A 16544-nucleotide genomic window follows, 5' to 3' on the forward strand; every position below is an offset into this window, starting at 1 on the left:
AGGTAAACTTCTACCTTACTCCGATGGAAAATGGTTTCATACACCAGTGCTCGATGATGGCATTTGCAAGGTGCTTTGTGATGGAATGGATGTCTAAAATTTATATATTTTCGGGTAGAAAGATGGAATTGTGGAACTGACTCAATATGTGTGTTGTATGGGAAGAGCGAGTGTGTTACGTTTTGAGGTATAATAGAAAATGTAATATGGTGTTTCAGTTCGTTATTGTCGGTTTGTACGACTGTACGTATGTATATTTTCAATGGAAGGACTTTAAGGATTTATGATTTATGTTGCTATGTGTGCTGAAATGCTTTGTCTTATAACATGATATTATAGCTCTAATTATCTTATATAGAAACGATTCACTTATCTACACTTCTTGTGTAACGACCGCTCTTTATGGGTGTGGGGCTATACGTTTATATTATACGTGCAGATACTGTGTGTGTGTGTTACTTGTTGTAACTTTATTGTTTGAAGTTAGTGGATGTGTAATGGGGGTTTCATCCCAAGCCTTTGTACACACACTGTGTGTAAATGGTATGTTCGTGAAAACTACTGCACAAATGAGTTCTCCGAACTATGTGGTATTTGGGTCGATCTATGGCATTACTTAAGATAATTTTCTTTGAGGTGAAAATACAGTTTTATTGGCTCGGAAAAATATGGGACCTAGGAATTATGGTCTCGATAATGCTGCAACTCCTGCAAATGAGGAATCAAATTTAAATTTTGATTTTTATTTTCAATTTCCATTCCGACCGGTCTTTTTTGCGTTCGATCAAACCAAACAACGTTTAATCAGCTTGTGTCCTTTGTACCACCACATTGGCAACCAAATATTTGATAAAATCAATCGACGTTATTTGGTGAAACAATTTTTAGCCCCGTACGAAGTACGAAGGGGCTTATAGGATTACGATGCCGTGTGTAATTGATGGAACTCGAAGCAGACGGTAAGGGCAAAGTGTTTGCCTATGTTCATAGATGACGAATCCGCAATAAAAATTTGGGCCGTCTGTCCGTCTGTCCGTCTGTCCGTCACGTCGATATCTTGAGTAAATCAAATCCGATTTCAAAATTTTTTTTTTTCCCTGAAAGATAGTCAAAATAGTGAGGCTAAGTTCGAAGATGGGCATATTCGGGTCGGCCCTTCGTGAGTTAGGGCCACCTAAGTGATTTAAGGTCTTTTGGTGATATTTATGGCAAAATAAACGATGGAAAAGTAAATGACACGGCAAATGATGGGTATTGTCAATACCAATCCAGGAAAAAAAAGTTTTTTAAAATCGGGTGAGTGGACCGTGAGTTAGGGCCTTAGAAGTGAAAAGCTACTAGGGCCCTATGCGTATTTTACATACAACTCGAGTAAATTTCATCCGTTTTTCGTAATTTTTGTTTCATTTGAAAGATAATCGAACACCGAATAGAATGTTGTTGAAAAAAAAATTAAATTTGGGTCCTTGGACTAAGGCCGTTACTAGGGCCCTATATGTATTTTACATATAACTCGAGCAAGTTTCATCCGTTTTTCGTAATTTTTGTTTCATTTGGAAGGTAATCAAAGGCCGAATAGAATGTTGTTGAAAAAAAATTAAATTTGGGTCCTCGGACTAAGGCCGCTACTAGGGCCCTATGTGTATTTTGAATATAACTCGAGCAAATTTCATCCGTTTTTCGTATTTTTTGTTTCATTTGGAAGGTAATCAAAGGCCGAATAGAATGTAGTTGAAAAAAAAAATTAAATTTGGATCTTCGGACTGAGGCCGATACTAGGCCCTATGTTTATTTATACTAAATAAATTAAAATTTTAGGGCTATTTGAAATTTTTGTTTTATTTGAAAGGAACGTCGTACGGGGCTTCGTAATTGCGCTATGCGCAATTTCTAAGATGTACACATTTCATAATAATTTGACTTCAACTACGTTTACGGGTGCAATAGGTCTACGGTCAAAGTAGGGTGACAGACGCACTAGGGTCACGTACGCAATAGATATACGGGTTTGTACGGGGCTCAGTCGCAGCAGACGCTCCGACTGTTCTGATGGCTCGTTTTTTTGCGGAAAAATATTTTTACAAAATAAAAGCATAATAACAGGCTGTCGAAATGGCACAGACGATAATTCCTATTTTGTCCCCCGGTTGTGGTTACCTTTCGCAATGAGAAAAAAAAAACTTTTAAAACAACCAACGGGATCCATAAATATTCCATCCAAATGTATTGCGACAAATGAATAAAACACAAATTCAGCAAACGGAAACTTTATCGATTTTGAAGCATTTATTCTTTCTTAGCAAAGTCAATAGTATCATTTTACAAATTAAAAATTTATTTGTCAGAAAAACAACTGGCTGGCTGCATATCTCGTACACCGTATTCAATATTCATGAAGACATCGGGCAATAGGGTTTCTGAGAACTTGTAATAAAATTTCATATTGTACGTTTCGTACTGCAATATGGATAAAGGATGCATTACTATAACAAAACCAAAAAAAAAAAGAAAAGAATTTATTTCGTTTTTCTCTCGGTTTTGTTTCATTTTGTTCTTTGTCGAACATGGTATGGTGTTCGTACCGTGAGCATTGTTCGACATTGATGAAGAGTGCAGTGGAACATAAAACATTTACGCTGAATGTGAGATTAATGTTTAAGTGGGTCGAGAAAAGACGAAAAGGGAGTAGGCAGACCTAGGGATTTGGTGACTTATTTTCGGAAACCATTAATTCTGCACCCAATTAAAAATGCGTGAAACTAGATGCGAATGGGCCAGCGGAACGGGCTTATATCGTCGGTTTCTTCTTCTTCTTTTTTATTTTACACTTACCGAACTCTATCTGAATATGGATCTTCGAGTGGGCTGTCTTCCGTTTGTATTTGAACAATTAATTAGTATTTCTAATTTTGAATCACCAATGGGCGTCGTTGAGGCATTAGCATAAAAAAAAATTATTTTGAGCATATCGAGTGCGAAATGGGAAACTCTATCACAAATTGAAATTGATATTGAATGTGGGAATGGACAGCAAAAAGGTATCAAAAACACACCGATGACCTTTAGCATTAATGCTTAATTTCGTGATAATAAAACGAATGGGTCGTATGGTGTTTGATTATCTTTTCGAAATTGTATTTACTGTTGTCGGAGAGCTTACATAAGATTAAAGGCATGAATTCATCTTAAATTTCCCAACCAAATCTATTTAATGCAATTACGACGACACATTCCAATTGATACCCTCTTCATGAACAAAATTTTCCCTTTACGAATATCATTAAAACTAAGTTACTGTCAACAAAACCACACGAATCTTAAATGGAGCTTTCATCCCTAAATTATTTCAACACCGAAAACCCACCTCGTTAAGTTCAATTATATTTTCTATCCATAATGTGTACAACCGTTTATATAGAATGTGTGCCGCATACATATTGTACGCTGCAAAATTCGAATCGTATTTTGAACACTGGGCTGGATATTGTACAAGGCGAAACATTTCGAAATTTTTAGTACGCTTTTTTTGTTGTATGTCCCCCCATTGTCTCCCCCCATAGCACATCGAGGAAGTAAAAATGAAAACCGATGTCACAGCAAATATTTATCCCCATATCTTTCGCTCTTTTTACTTACAACAAAACATTTTCAAATTTTCGACAATAACACCGCACCAAACAAATCCTCCATAATGATGGTGACAAACAGACACTCACACACTCTATATCTATCGTTCCGAACGTCCTTAATAATAGTCCCTTTTTTACGAAAATATATTTTTGTCGGGAAAATCTGATTACTCACTACGTTACACTAGATATGCTGTCTCCGTTAAGACAAAATCTTTTGTAACTGAATTGAGGGCCGTCGGAGGTTTGTTTGCTCACTTAGAAACCACTTTCGGATAATTCAAAATAAAATAAAAATATAAAGGGAAAATAGATTGAAATAAACATATTCTAAATTCTCGCCATCTATTTCTGCTAAGCTGCAGCCATTCATACATAGTATAGAATATTGTACGGAGTAGAGAAAAATAGAGAGAAAAATAACAACCTCATTGTCGTTCATATAAACATATATATATATATGTCGGGTATGTGTTGTGTATTGACACAATGATCTAAAGAGTATACGTATAATAGTGAATAGTAGTTCGTTTTTAAAGAAAACGAAACATTTGTACACTACATAAATAAAATGGACCCAATTTATACTGCTGTTGACAAACCTTTTCATTTTCTAGCAACAAAAGAGAAAAATCCTAGTGAGTGATTTTTGGTACAATTACATTTGACAAAATTTGATTGGAAAATAAGAGAAAATTCGTATTTTCGGTCTCGGAACATAAACACATCAATACGTAATATATTTGTACATGCGGGACACAAAAGAATCGGTATAGGTACACAGTGTACACTGAACGAGCATAATGAAATGTTAAAAAATTTATTCGGGTTTTCCTGAGTGTCTCTGACCTCTGGCTCGGGGTATACTGTATATTATATATAATAATCACCGTTTCGATGATTTCCTATTCGTTCGGATCGGCTTTATACAAAATATATTATTTGTGCGATTAAAAATTAAGATTTTATCGAAATATGATGTTTGTCGTTCTGGTTTTACAACATTTTTCTTTTCAAATATAGAACGACCTTGTGTACATCTCGATTAGTCGTTTAAATTTGTCTGTTTTTAATCCATTCTCCATTCTATTGAGGGATTCTTTTAAAAAACAGCCTACCGAAATCGGACGCATTTTCCAGTGGTCTTTTATATATATAGAGAGGTATGCGACCCTAGTAGCCAAAACCACTTTCAAAAAAATTCTTCGAAGTTTGTGTGGCTGGTGAAAGTTGATCAAAAACCGAAAACTTCCACTTTTCTTACAAAAATTTCTCCAGTTACGCGAGCCGTACAGGGTCGTGTGGGGTGTCATTAGAAAGGTAATCACACGTACTATTCAGCCGAATAGGGACTTATGAAGTTTGAAGGTCATAAAAACAACAAACGTATTACGATCAATCTCTTACTTCAATTGTTTAAAGAGGGATTCTTTTGAGAAACAGCCTACCGAAAATTTCTCCAGTTACGCGAGCCGTACAGGGTCGTGTGGGGTGTCATTAGAAAGGTAATCACACGTACTATTCAGCCGAATAGGGACTTATGAAGTTTGAAGGTCATAAAAACAACAAACGTATTACGATCGATCTCTTACTTCAATTGTTTAAAGAGGGATTCTTTTGAAAAACAGCCTACCGAAAATTTCTCCAGTTACGCGAGCCGTACAGGGTCGTGTGGGGTGTCATTAGAAAGGTAATAACATGTACTATTGAGCCGAACAGGGACCTATTGGGTTAAAAATTCATTGAGACTGAAATATTGGCAGTTAAAGTTTTCAACCGAAGACTTACACTGTTCTTACAGAAATTTATCGAGGCACACAAAACGTACATGGTCGTGTGGGGTATCATTTGACAGGTAATTTTATTTGCTTTTAGGCCAAAGAGGGACTTATGTGGTTTGGATGCATCTATGATGAAATATGTAAACCTAATCATTTCAACTTCTATTTCGTCGTAAGAATTTTTTCGAAAGTGGTTTTGGCTTCTAGGGTCGAATACCTTTCTCGGCACATATAAAAAAGTCCACTGGAAAATGAGTCCGATTTTGGTAGGTTGTTTTTCAAAAGAATCCCTCATTGCCCTTTTCTGGCGGCATCGAGATATATGAAGTGAATAAAGACACATTCCATCCACCTCGAACGCTATAATTAAAATAATTTCTGAACTGGAAGCATACATTGTGGAACGAATGATATTTTTAGCATAAAATTTTTGCATTATTTGAAAAGCATTAGCATCTTATATATATTCCGAGAGCGAACAATGACTGGGTACGATCTTTAGTGCATTTCTTCTTCTTCATCGTGCAGCATTTATATACCCCACATACTTCTGCGAACTCGTTATTTTAATTGCAAACGATTCGCAAAAATGTTGCAACAATTTTCAAAATGAAAATTCGACTGTACATTTGTTACAAACAAATTCATGGCATTACGGTGAAATGATGTTGTCGACGACGAAAATGTGTGTGTTCGGCGAAGAGTTAATATTCGTCATTGAGTGAAAACTTCTGACAAAAAATTTGTGTTGCATTATTTGTACTTAAATTCTGTTCCGATAATTCGTATTACGATGGATCGTCTTGAGTGGAAGTTTTCTGATAAATTTTGTTTTGACAACAGTCCTCTCTTGTTAGACAAAACTTTCGGTATCTAGTCGAATAAATTCATTTCCTTTTTCGATTGAAAAAGCTTTATTTGTAATGATGTGAAATTCATTACCGTGGATAATTTCCAGCTTAAACAAAACAGAACAGAACAAAAAAAAGATCCGATAAAAAGAAAATTGAAATCTTCGAAATAATATTACGAACAATTTCTGAATAAATAATATGTATTGACGTTGACAATGTTCTCTATCCGATTCATTGAACGGGGGAGGACGGAGAAAACGTTTTAAGAAAATTTTTTACTAACAATAAAACTGTGTCAATATACGTACTTGGTTTCTCCGTATTGTCTATCATCATAATATGCAAGAATTATTGTGAAAACAGAACAGCTCACAAAACTTGATCACATATCAAAACGACATTTGCATGCACAGCATAATAAAGAATCCTTCACAATTTTTCCGACAATTTAACTTCAGGTATTCTTGCGATTCGTGCTTTCGTGTTTCGCATGAGAAAATACTTAAATTCGACCAGAATGAAAAAAAAAATTGGAATTAATGTCAATCTGCTAAAATTTTACCAATTTTTTTTCGGTATTTTTATCGTGAAAAAGAAGTTTTGGTTAAGAGTTCCGTTTGTTGTAGATATATACAAATTATCGTACACGTTACGAGAGAGTTTCCCAGTTTTTTTTTTTTGTTGCCGAATTAAAGTGAAATGATATTAAGCACTTTTCAGACAATTAATCATTCAACCAACAAAAATGAACATTTATTACCTTGACTGAAAGTCAGGGTCTTATGAAAGAAAATACCCTTAAATGTCCGTAACGCTAAGTTCACTTTGATATTTTGAAAATGTTCTACATTGGCAAAAAACGTTAAATACAGAAATCGTCCGTACACTTGTGGACTCGATACCTCGAGTAATTCTTTACCGATTTTCAAAATTTTGGTTTTAATCGACGGAGAATGAAAATCATGAGGTTAAGTTCGTAGATGGGCAATATTGGAGTAATGAGATGGGAGTAATTCTCAAGAGATTTTTTTACTTGTTACCGCGATTCTTAGCCGATTTTCAAAGATTTTGTCTTAATCGACGAAGATTGAAACTCTTGAGGCTGAGTTTGCAGATGGATAATGTTCGAACAACGAGATGGGAGAAATTCTACACAGACGCTTTCTTTTGTTACCGCGCGATAACTTGAGTAATTTTTACCCGATTTTCAAATTTTTTGTTTTAATTGACAGAGAATAATATTGGAGTAGTGAGTAATTGTAAATATAAAATATAAATATAAATTTGGAGTAATTGTAAATATAACCTGTTATACCACGACATTTTTGCAACGGATTTCCAGAAAAATTTCTTATTTGACGAGTTGTGAAATTCTGGATTTCTGGTCTAACAATTAAGATAGAGTTTCCAAAAGAGTTTTTGCTTGCTTGCTTGAGAAACTGATAGCTCTAGTAATTCTCAGAGGCTTCAAAAATCAATCTCGACCAGTAGCGTAATTCATGTGGTTAAACTCGAACATTGGAATTTAATCGGACTAATCTGGGATATACGACAATTTTTGCGTGAAATCCGTATTCTTAAAAGATTTTTTCTCGGTCCTAAAATGTTTGAACGAGTGTGAACTTTGCGGCCAGAGCGAAGCGAGGGCCGTAATTCACACGAGTTTTATTTTTTCAAGATGTAGGCAAGAAATACGCCACCTTTTCAGCGCTTTTAGTAGACTATATAGGAGACTCATATTAGGAGTAAAACGTACGTCGCTAGACCTTCCACTCATTGCTCTTTTTAGGAGACAATATTCAATCGTTGTAAATATTGTTTGTTTGTATTCTTCTCAGTGTATATATAACATACTCAAAAATGCCTCTCCTGATAACATCGTGTTATAATTTCCTATTTTCCATGTTTAGGCTTATAAATATTTGAACGAGTGTGAACTTTGCGACCAAAGCGAAGCGAGGGCCGTAATTCACACGAGTTTAATTTATTCAAGAGGAAGGCAAGAAATATGCCATTTTAAAAGAGTTTTTAAGTACTCATACTTATTGGATGTAAAACATCGCTCGCTGAACCTTCGATTCACGCAGCTCTTAAGAAAATTAAATAAATTTTGAGTTTTCTAAACACCCAGTGAAAATAAAAGAGATACTCAATTAATGATGTAGCAAAGAGACTAAGAGACCATTCTTGTTTCGCTTTTTCATCTGACTATAATTTTCTGTTTTTCAAAACAACAGCTTTTTTAAAAATGGTAAGACAACTGGGACTGGAATTATTGAAAGTATTGATAGTCAGTCAAGGGAAATGACCCACCCAAGTGGTGGGGCCTAGTTTTGTGTGTTTCAATAAAAGGACTGAATATTTTTCTGCAATTTTTTTTTCTGTTCTCTTCCTTTCCTTTTATTGATGAAAAGAACGTCGCTTCAAACACTAAAACAATGTCATATCGATTTTTTTTATATATAGCAGAGCCGGCAGAAAACAACAACGCAACAACGAAATGATACGACAATAAAAAGCTTAACAACTCACAAACAAATGAAATGAAAAAAAAATTAAATAATTTCACCTCATTCAGCCATGAAAAACTATACCACAATTTAACTCTATTATTCGAAGGCTACATTTTCACTCATAATGTCCTTATACGTGTATTATACGAGAAATATTGAACATTATGCACACTTTCCATTATCAGTATACACGTTGCTGATAAAATGTGTTTTTTTTTTCTCGTTCTTCTGTTGAGCAAATTGAGTTGTGTGTCGTCGCAGGCGTCATGTCACAAGCTTGGAATATTAAATAAATCTGGATGCAAGGGAAAAGTCCGCATTATTTCCAACAGATTCACGGAGCGAAGGTAAAGTCGCTAAGTTTCAAATTAAAATTTTAATTATAAATATGAATCTATGAAGGTAAAAAGATTGTCGCAGATTGTAATTAGGAAACTTTATTACAGATAGCCGGGCCCATTAACTCTCGCGCGTCTGCATTATCAACGAGTTAAGGCGTTTGGATGGATGGAATCTTATTTATTAAAAGAAAGTACCTCAATTTGAACAGAAGAATATCTCTAAAGGGAAGAGAGGAAGCGATGGAAATCGTGAGGAAATATTTTTTAATTTTGTTATGTTTGCCGTGGCTTTTGCGTTTGCGTTTTTTTTTTAATGTGATAATTGCGTGTGAACCCTTATAGCTCTAGTCTGTCTGCCAGGGACTATTTTTTAGGAAATTATTTTCTCACATTTTCCTAAGTTTTCCCACATTTTCCTAAGCATTCCTGAATTTTTTCATCTTTTCCAGAATTTTTCAAATTTCGATTATTTTTTTGAAAATATGAGAAAATCTAGGAAAATGTGGAAAAATACAAGAAAATGTGTGAAAATGTTTTCCCAAAAATAATCTCTGCTGTCGACCCTTTTGAAGCGCAGCGTGTGAATCCTTATAGCTCTAGTCTGTCTGCCAAGGACTATTTTTTAGGAAATTATTTTCTCACATTTTCCTAAATTTTCCCACATTTTCCTAAGCATTCCTGAATTTTTCCGAAATTCTTCAAATTTCGATTTTTTTTTGAAAATATGAGAAAATCTAGGAAAATGTGGAAAAATGCAAGAAAATGTGTGAAAATGTTTTCCCAAAAATAATCTCTGCTGTCGACCCTTTTGAAGCGCAGCGTGTGAATCCTTATAGCTCTAGTCTGTCTGCCAAGGACTATTTTTTAGGAAATTATTTTCTCACATTTTCCTAAATTTTCCCACATTTTCCTAAGCATTCCTGAATTTTTTCATCTTTTCCAGAATTTTTCAAATTTCGATTATTTTTTTTGAAAATATGAGAAAATCCAGGAAAATGTGGAAAAATACAAGAAAATGTGTGAAAATGTTTTCCCAAAAATAATCTCTGCTGTCGACCCTTTTGAAGCGCAGCAGTTACCAACAATATAGTTGGTCAGCATACCAAACAGCCGAACACGCTTAATTCGTGTCGGTTCAAGGGAGGTTAGAAATAGACTTTGACACTGCATCCAAAATGTTGACAAAGATTTTCTAGTCGAATCTGTAAAACCCTTTCGGAAATGTAACACAAAACTACGGTTTTCCATTCCATATTGTTTCAATTCTCTTTCTGGTCTTTTCGGTACATATTATGCCTTCAAGTGATTACCCCCAAAATGTCGGCAATTCGCCGCCACAATTTTGAACGACTCTCAAATTGCGAACGTCTGAACATTGGTTTAATGGGGAACTATATATCTATGCGTATCGGTGCGTAACACATTGACATACATTTTACCGTTACATTCAATTCATTCAACACAGTAAAATTCTTGGAAATGCCTAAACAGAAATTGTTGAACAAAGTTCATCACTTTCGTATAAACATCGCCCACAAGGTTTTACCCTTGAAGACATATATAGCTACTTAACATCAATTGAAATTTATTTTCCTATTTTTCAGTTTGACATTGTTCGAGTTGATAGATCCAATTTTTTAGATTTTATTTTTACAAATTTTGCTCTATCTTTTAAATGAATTTATAATGAATGAACCATTACCCATTTTCTTGATACATACAGCAATTATAATTGACAGCCAAAGAGGAAACACGCTTTGCACACTTCAATACAAAATTTTCATTCATAAATTATTCTATATACTCAACGGGAACAAAAAGCTGTTCTTTAGATTAAACGGGCGGACAGAATCAGGAAAACGGAGTCATGTTATTCCAATTTATTGTCGTTGTGGATTTATTTTAGACGACTTTTAACGTTACCTAATGATTTATGATTTTCGTTTATTATTTTTGTTACTTTCCTTTATGATATTTGAAATGTGGAAATGGAGCAAATGGAGTAGAATTTTGAAATGATATTCGTTGCGTATAATTTTCACGACTTCTAACACATCGTCTCAGTTAAGTACTATACCGCCTCCTAACTATTAAACACATTCATCAACGGGAATTCCATAATTACGATTATTGGTAGAATGCTCGCCTGCCATAATTACGATAGATATGTGCAAAGATTTTTCGCCTCTCGTCTAAGTTTGAGCACCTTTCAGGGTAAGAGCGTACTTGCTTCACGATTATTATGTAAAATTGCAAAGGGTATGTATATCGCGAAAGGGTAAAAGATGCAAAGGACAATTTGCTTTATTAAGATTGCATAAAGATTGGATATCTTTGCATTGTACGTTACATTAAAGTCTATCGGCTAGAACAAAAAGCACAAGAATCTAGATCTTCAAATGTTAAAAGGCCGATGAATCAATAACTACTGAGTGCGTACAATAGTGACCATTAGGGGCCAAGGTACAGTGTTCTTCCCGCATAGGCCACATCCTAATCCTGTTATAAAACCATTTTGCTGTCCACCTATCATTTCTAATGTGATGACATAGCACACAAAACGACAACTCTACCCAGGGCTTACTTTAGAGAATTTTAATTCTGAAAATTACGAAAATTCTGAAAAAATTCCGAAAAAGTTTCGAAAAATTCTGAAATAATTTTTCGGAATTTTTCAGAACTTTTTCGGAATTTTTTCAGAATTTTCGGAATTTTCAGAATTAAAATTCTCTAAAGTAAGCCCTGACTCTACCAGCTCCTGTACATTATTACAGAGAAATCGCGATGAATGTCGCTACTTATAACTCAATGTTAGCGCTTAAAATCTAAATTCATTCCGAATGGAACGACCATCGGGCATATTGTCATAGTCAATCAATTTGTCACTGACACTGGAATTTCTTCATCATAAATCCAACACAGTTTGTGACCGATTTATACTCGAGCTGGCACTTTATACAAAATGATAATTCTTTCGTAAATTGAAAATTAGTCGCAAACATTCGCATCTTGGATATTCTTTAAAAAAAAAAAATCGTTGAAACTCGTTTGCTCATTCAAAGTCAGGAGAAGAAGACACAAGACAAAAAAATTAAAACGGAAGATATTTCTCTTACAAACCTTTGTCACACCTTATATATATACGCGTACTATACACACAGCTTACCAACACCTACATAATCCCATGATTTTAAACAAATGTGACTAATTAATAAAACTTCTAAAACCGGAAATTTGCCACATTTTCTCGGAGCAATCCAATTAAGTGTCTTGAATGTTTTGATACGTAAAAGTCGATACCCTCACAGCTTCACTAAATTAATTAGTATCGACAAAGCTGTGTACCTAATTTCTTTATTATACTTTCATTAAGTTTTGAATATCTCAGCATGGACGGTAGCATTTTTGCGATGTATAATATACGTACTTGGAACCGGGGTGCATGATGAAGAATCAACGTGTCCTTTATCAAATTTATCGTATTGTTTGATCGAGAGATATTTTAGTGCATTAATTAAGTGAGCGATTTTTGTTCGAACTTACTACACTACACACACAAAATGTAATATGTGGAGGACTGGTTGTAAACATCATCATCATCATCATCATCATCATGTTTAAAGAAATGGAGAGAACAAAAAATTTATTCTCGAATAACAAGTTTTATATCATAAGAAACAGTCATAAGAATAAGAATAAATTTCTGATTTTTTGTGTCGTATACAATATAAAACATAAACATACCTTTTCGGATTTCAAATGCCACTCAATATTCCAATTTGTTTGAGTTGTATCCACATAAAGTATAATCCTTTTGTAATGCAATTTTTCAATGTTATTATTCGTTTGTTTGTTGCTTTCTTCTCTCTATCGATAGGAGGTCTGATCTGTTTACATTAATATATTAAACTTTGAAACAATTCACTTTATTCCATGTAATTCACCGTACGCATTGATAACTTCTTTTATCCTAACGAAAAATACAAAAAAATTTCGTTAATACTCTGCCGATCTTGTCTTTTTTTTTGGTGTGTATTGCCGTAAAAGGGAAAATTGCCGAACGATATCACTGAACATTCACTGCCGTACACATCATACAATCAGTGTAATTTCACTTTATTTTTTTCTTCCTCAAATCAAACTGTTACGCACTGATAGACAAACAAAATAAGCTTCGAATAATACAATTATTGTGGTTTAAAGAATCCATTAAAAATATTTTTTTTTATTTTGGCTCTATCTCTCTTTCTCTCGTTCTGTCGATGTTACAAATTCACATTCGGCATTAAGTTTAAATTAAAAGGAAAAAAGCTACCGAACGTTTCACTTTTGCTTAAGTTATTGTCTTGTCACCTGATAGTGTTGTAGCTTTTTTTTCGCTCCTGTGTGTGGAAACAATGTCACGTCACAAATTATTAAACTTTGCGTGACTGGTTTTTATCCTTTTATTTTATTTTATTTTTTGGAGTGTACGTTCAAATGATGCTTGCTGGTATCATTGAAGAAAAAAAACGACGAAATACTGAAGAAAAAAAATTAAACCGAAAAAAGAAGTTAAAGAAAACTTAAAAAATTCTTTTTCCTCTTCATGGGAATTGCTTTGAAAATTTCACTTTGTTTTAAAAACATTTCAGAATTTTCCTAATGTTTTTTTTTTCTTCTTCTTCTTCTCCGCTTTCGAATATTCACATTCAGCCTCAGACACGAGAAAAACAATTTTCTTTTCAAATAAATTATTTATCGTGACATATTTTCTACCTTTTAATATTTTATACTCATTTTCCTTCTTTTTTATTATTTTGTGTTCAATGTGTACCTGAATGTACAACGAATTGCTTTTTTAACTAACAATTCAATACGTTTCCTCGGTCGGAGTATATTATGTGTTTCAATGTTTCGTTCTTTTTATTATTATTATTTTCCTTCGTTTTTTATATTTTTATTTTTAAATATTTTTTTTTAAACAAGACACAGAATAAATAAATAGTCCCAACAAAAGTATATTTCATAAAAAAAATCCTTTATTTTCACTGGACTTTTCTGTTAATTTTCATCAAAATTCTCCCTTTCTAATTAACACTCAAAAGTAATTATTCTTGAAATTTCTTTTTAATAAAAACAACATTTTCAGTGTCTCGATTTTCCATGTCATTTTCCATTTACAACAAGAAATACTATACTACAACAGTACACAATAGGGTTATAACAAAAAAAAAAGAAACGTCCCGACTGAATAATTTAAATCGAGCGATGGAAAATATTACACAAACTGGTCTTTATAACGGTAAGTAGAATATTTTTTTTCGTGTGTAACCAAACTCCGACAATACTTTGTACAGACTAAATTCAACTTAACGCCTCTATACTGCGACAACCATCTCCTGCACAAGCATCGACCAAGAAACGAAACAATTTAGCCGAGATTTGCGCGTGCCCGAGTCAGAGTATACTGAACCTTTCGAAATAACATTTTTCACTCAAACGCGCTACGTTTTCAGCTCTTCCCCTTCACGGTGTTTTTGAGTGATTTTTATCATTTTCCTTTTTGATTTCGTGTTTTTAACCTTTTATGCTGCATACACTTTTTACACGCTACTATACTCGCTCGACGCACACACCTATACCACCTCTATTCCATTTTAATTGATATGATCTCTCTCGAATGTGAGATACAGAATTTGTGTGAGATTTTTTTTTTGTGGGTCTTCTGTTGCATGATGGTATACTCTCGATTTGAATTTTTTTTGAAAGAGTGTAACTAATTTATATATCCACACACACAGCCTCTGGTTGATATAATTTTTTGGATATCATACTCGTATCATACTTGTATCATTCGGATAGTGTGTATGGTGTAACCGTGTGAATTTAACAATGAATTTTTCATAAGGTACATATCTATACAACACTCTGACATGAACAGAAATTACTTACATCATGTTATACCAATTTTAATTCAGTGTGATCATTACTTGTACTTTTTTTTGTTGCCTCAATTGTCGTCGGAGAAGGAAAAAAAATGAATAATTTTCACACGTTTACGGTAATTTTTTTTTCGTAAGAAAAATATAGTTTAGTAGAATGAAATTTACATTGAAATATAATTAAATTTTTGTTTTGTTTCATTTTTTTGTTGCTGTTGTTGTATTCGTACTTTGAATTAAAATATCATAACGTAACTGCAATATTCACTATTGAATGAGTTCACCTGGCTGGGTTTTTTTTTTGCTCGAAAAAAAATTTCAATTTATCTGGCAAGACAATTCTTTTATTTTCTGCAAGAAGATATGCAGACGCACGCATTGTTCAATTTCCCAGAAAAAATTATTGCTCGATAACTGCGAACAATGCATAAATTGTCATTCATACACACAGCGATCCATATTTTCTTTAATAAACATAGCTAACGCCGACCCGTACGAAACACCTATTCTTATCAAAATCCTTCACTGTGAAACTCTTCGTTTCTTTTACTTCATTCTCTACTGAGAAAGCTAATTAGGTAATTTTCACTTGGTGGCGGGACATTTCCACACCGTCAATATCGTCAGGAACGATATTATCGTTTTTTAGACGATACTATCGTCCAAAAAAACGATATTATCGCCCAAAAAATTTTCATCCAGGACGATAATATCGTCTAAATTGAGAAATTCTAAAATATTGTCTGGACGATAGTATCGTTTTCTGTACGATATTATCGTTCAAAAAACGATAGTATCGTTTTCTGGACGATATTACCGTTCTAGAAAATCTAATGGATATTTTCGTTTTCTGTACGATAATATCGTCCAAAACGATAATATCGTCCTGGGCGATATTATCGTTTTCTTAAACGATAATATCGTCCAGGACGATACTATCGTTTAAAAAAACGATAGTATCGCACAGGACAATATTATCGTTTAGTTTTGGGTGGTAATATTGTCCAGGACTCAATTTTACTCAGAGGTGCAGCAAGAACCGAATTCTCTTCCAAAATATCGAAAAACAATTGTCAGAGGAAATCACCTACCAAAAAATAAAAGAAGGACAATTTACTCACACAAAGTCGGTAACTTCATCCATTAAAACTCATATTTTTTATTGCAGCTATTTATCAAGTCAACGTCTTTCCTTAATGTAGAATATCTTAGCTCAACTCAAGACAATCTTGAGATTACGTTGAGTTGAGATCTCAACTCAACTCAAGATTTTCTTGAGATCTTAATCTCAACTCAAGATTACCACAATCTCAAGTTGAGTTGAGATTGAGATCTCAAGATTACCTCAAAATTAGCAGAACCTTCAGGGAAAGCATAGTTTCGATACATTAAGTGAAAGGATGAGTTTACAAAGTATTTATTGATAGAAAGTAAATAATCGTAAAATCGGTTGTGTTCACTACATACATTGGTCCATACACATCAGTGTTTAAAAACTGCAG

The 16544-nt window shown here is 33.8% G+C and overlaps 1 protein-coding gene across 2 annotated transcripts in view; it reads right to left on the reverse strand.

Moving 5' to 3' along the window:
- The window catches only part of LOC119067672 (irregular chiasm C-roughest protein), a 102257-nt gene extending 87410 nt beyond the window's left edge, over positions 1-14847 (reverse strand). The window contains exon 1 of one of the 2 annotated variants that reach the window (XM_037170779.1): positions 12863-14847. The gene's annotated coding sequence lies outside the window, so the exon portion shown is untranslated. The remainder of the gene's footprint in view (positions 1-12862) is intronic. The other variant, XM_037170778.1, reaches the window with a different exon arrangement.
- Between the last annotated feature and the right edge of the window lie 1697 nt (positions 14848-16544).

The sequence above is a fragment of the Bradysia coprophila genome (assembly GCF_014529535.1).
Source record: "Bradysia coprophila strain Holo2 chromosome X unlocalized genomic scaffold, BU_Bcop_v1 contig_128, whole genome shotgun sequence".
Classification (NCBI taxonomy): domain Eukaryota; kingdom Metazoa; phylum Arthropoda; class Insecta; order Diptera; family Sciaridae; genus Bradysia; species Bradysia coprophila.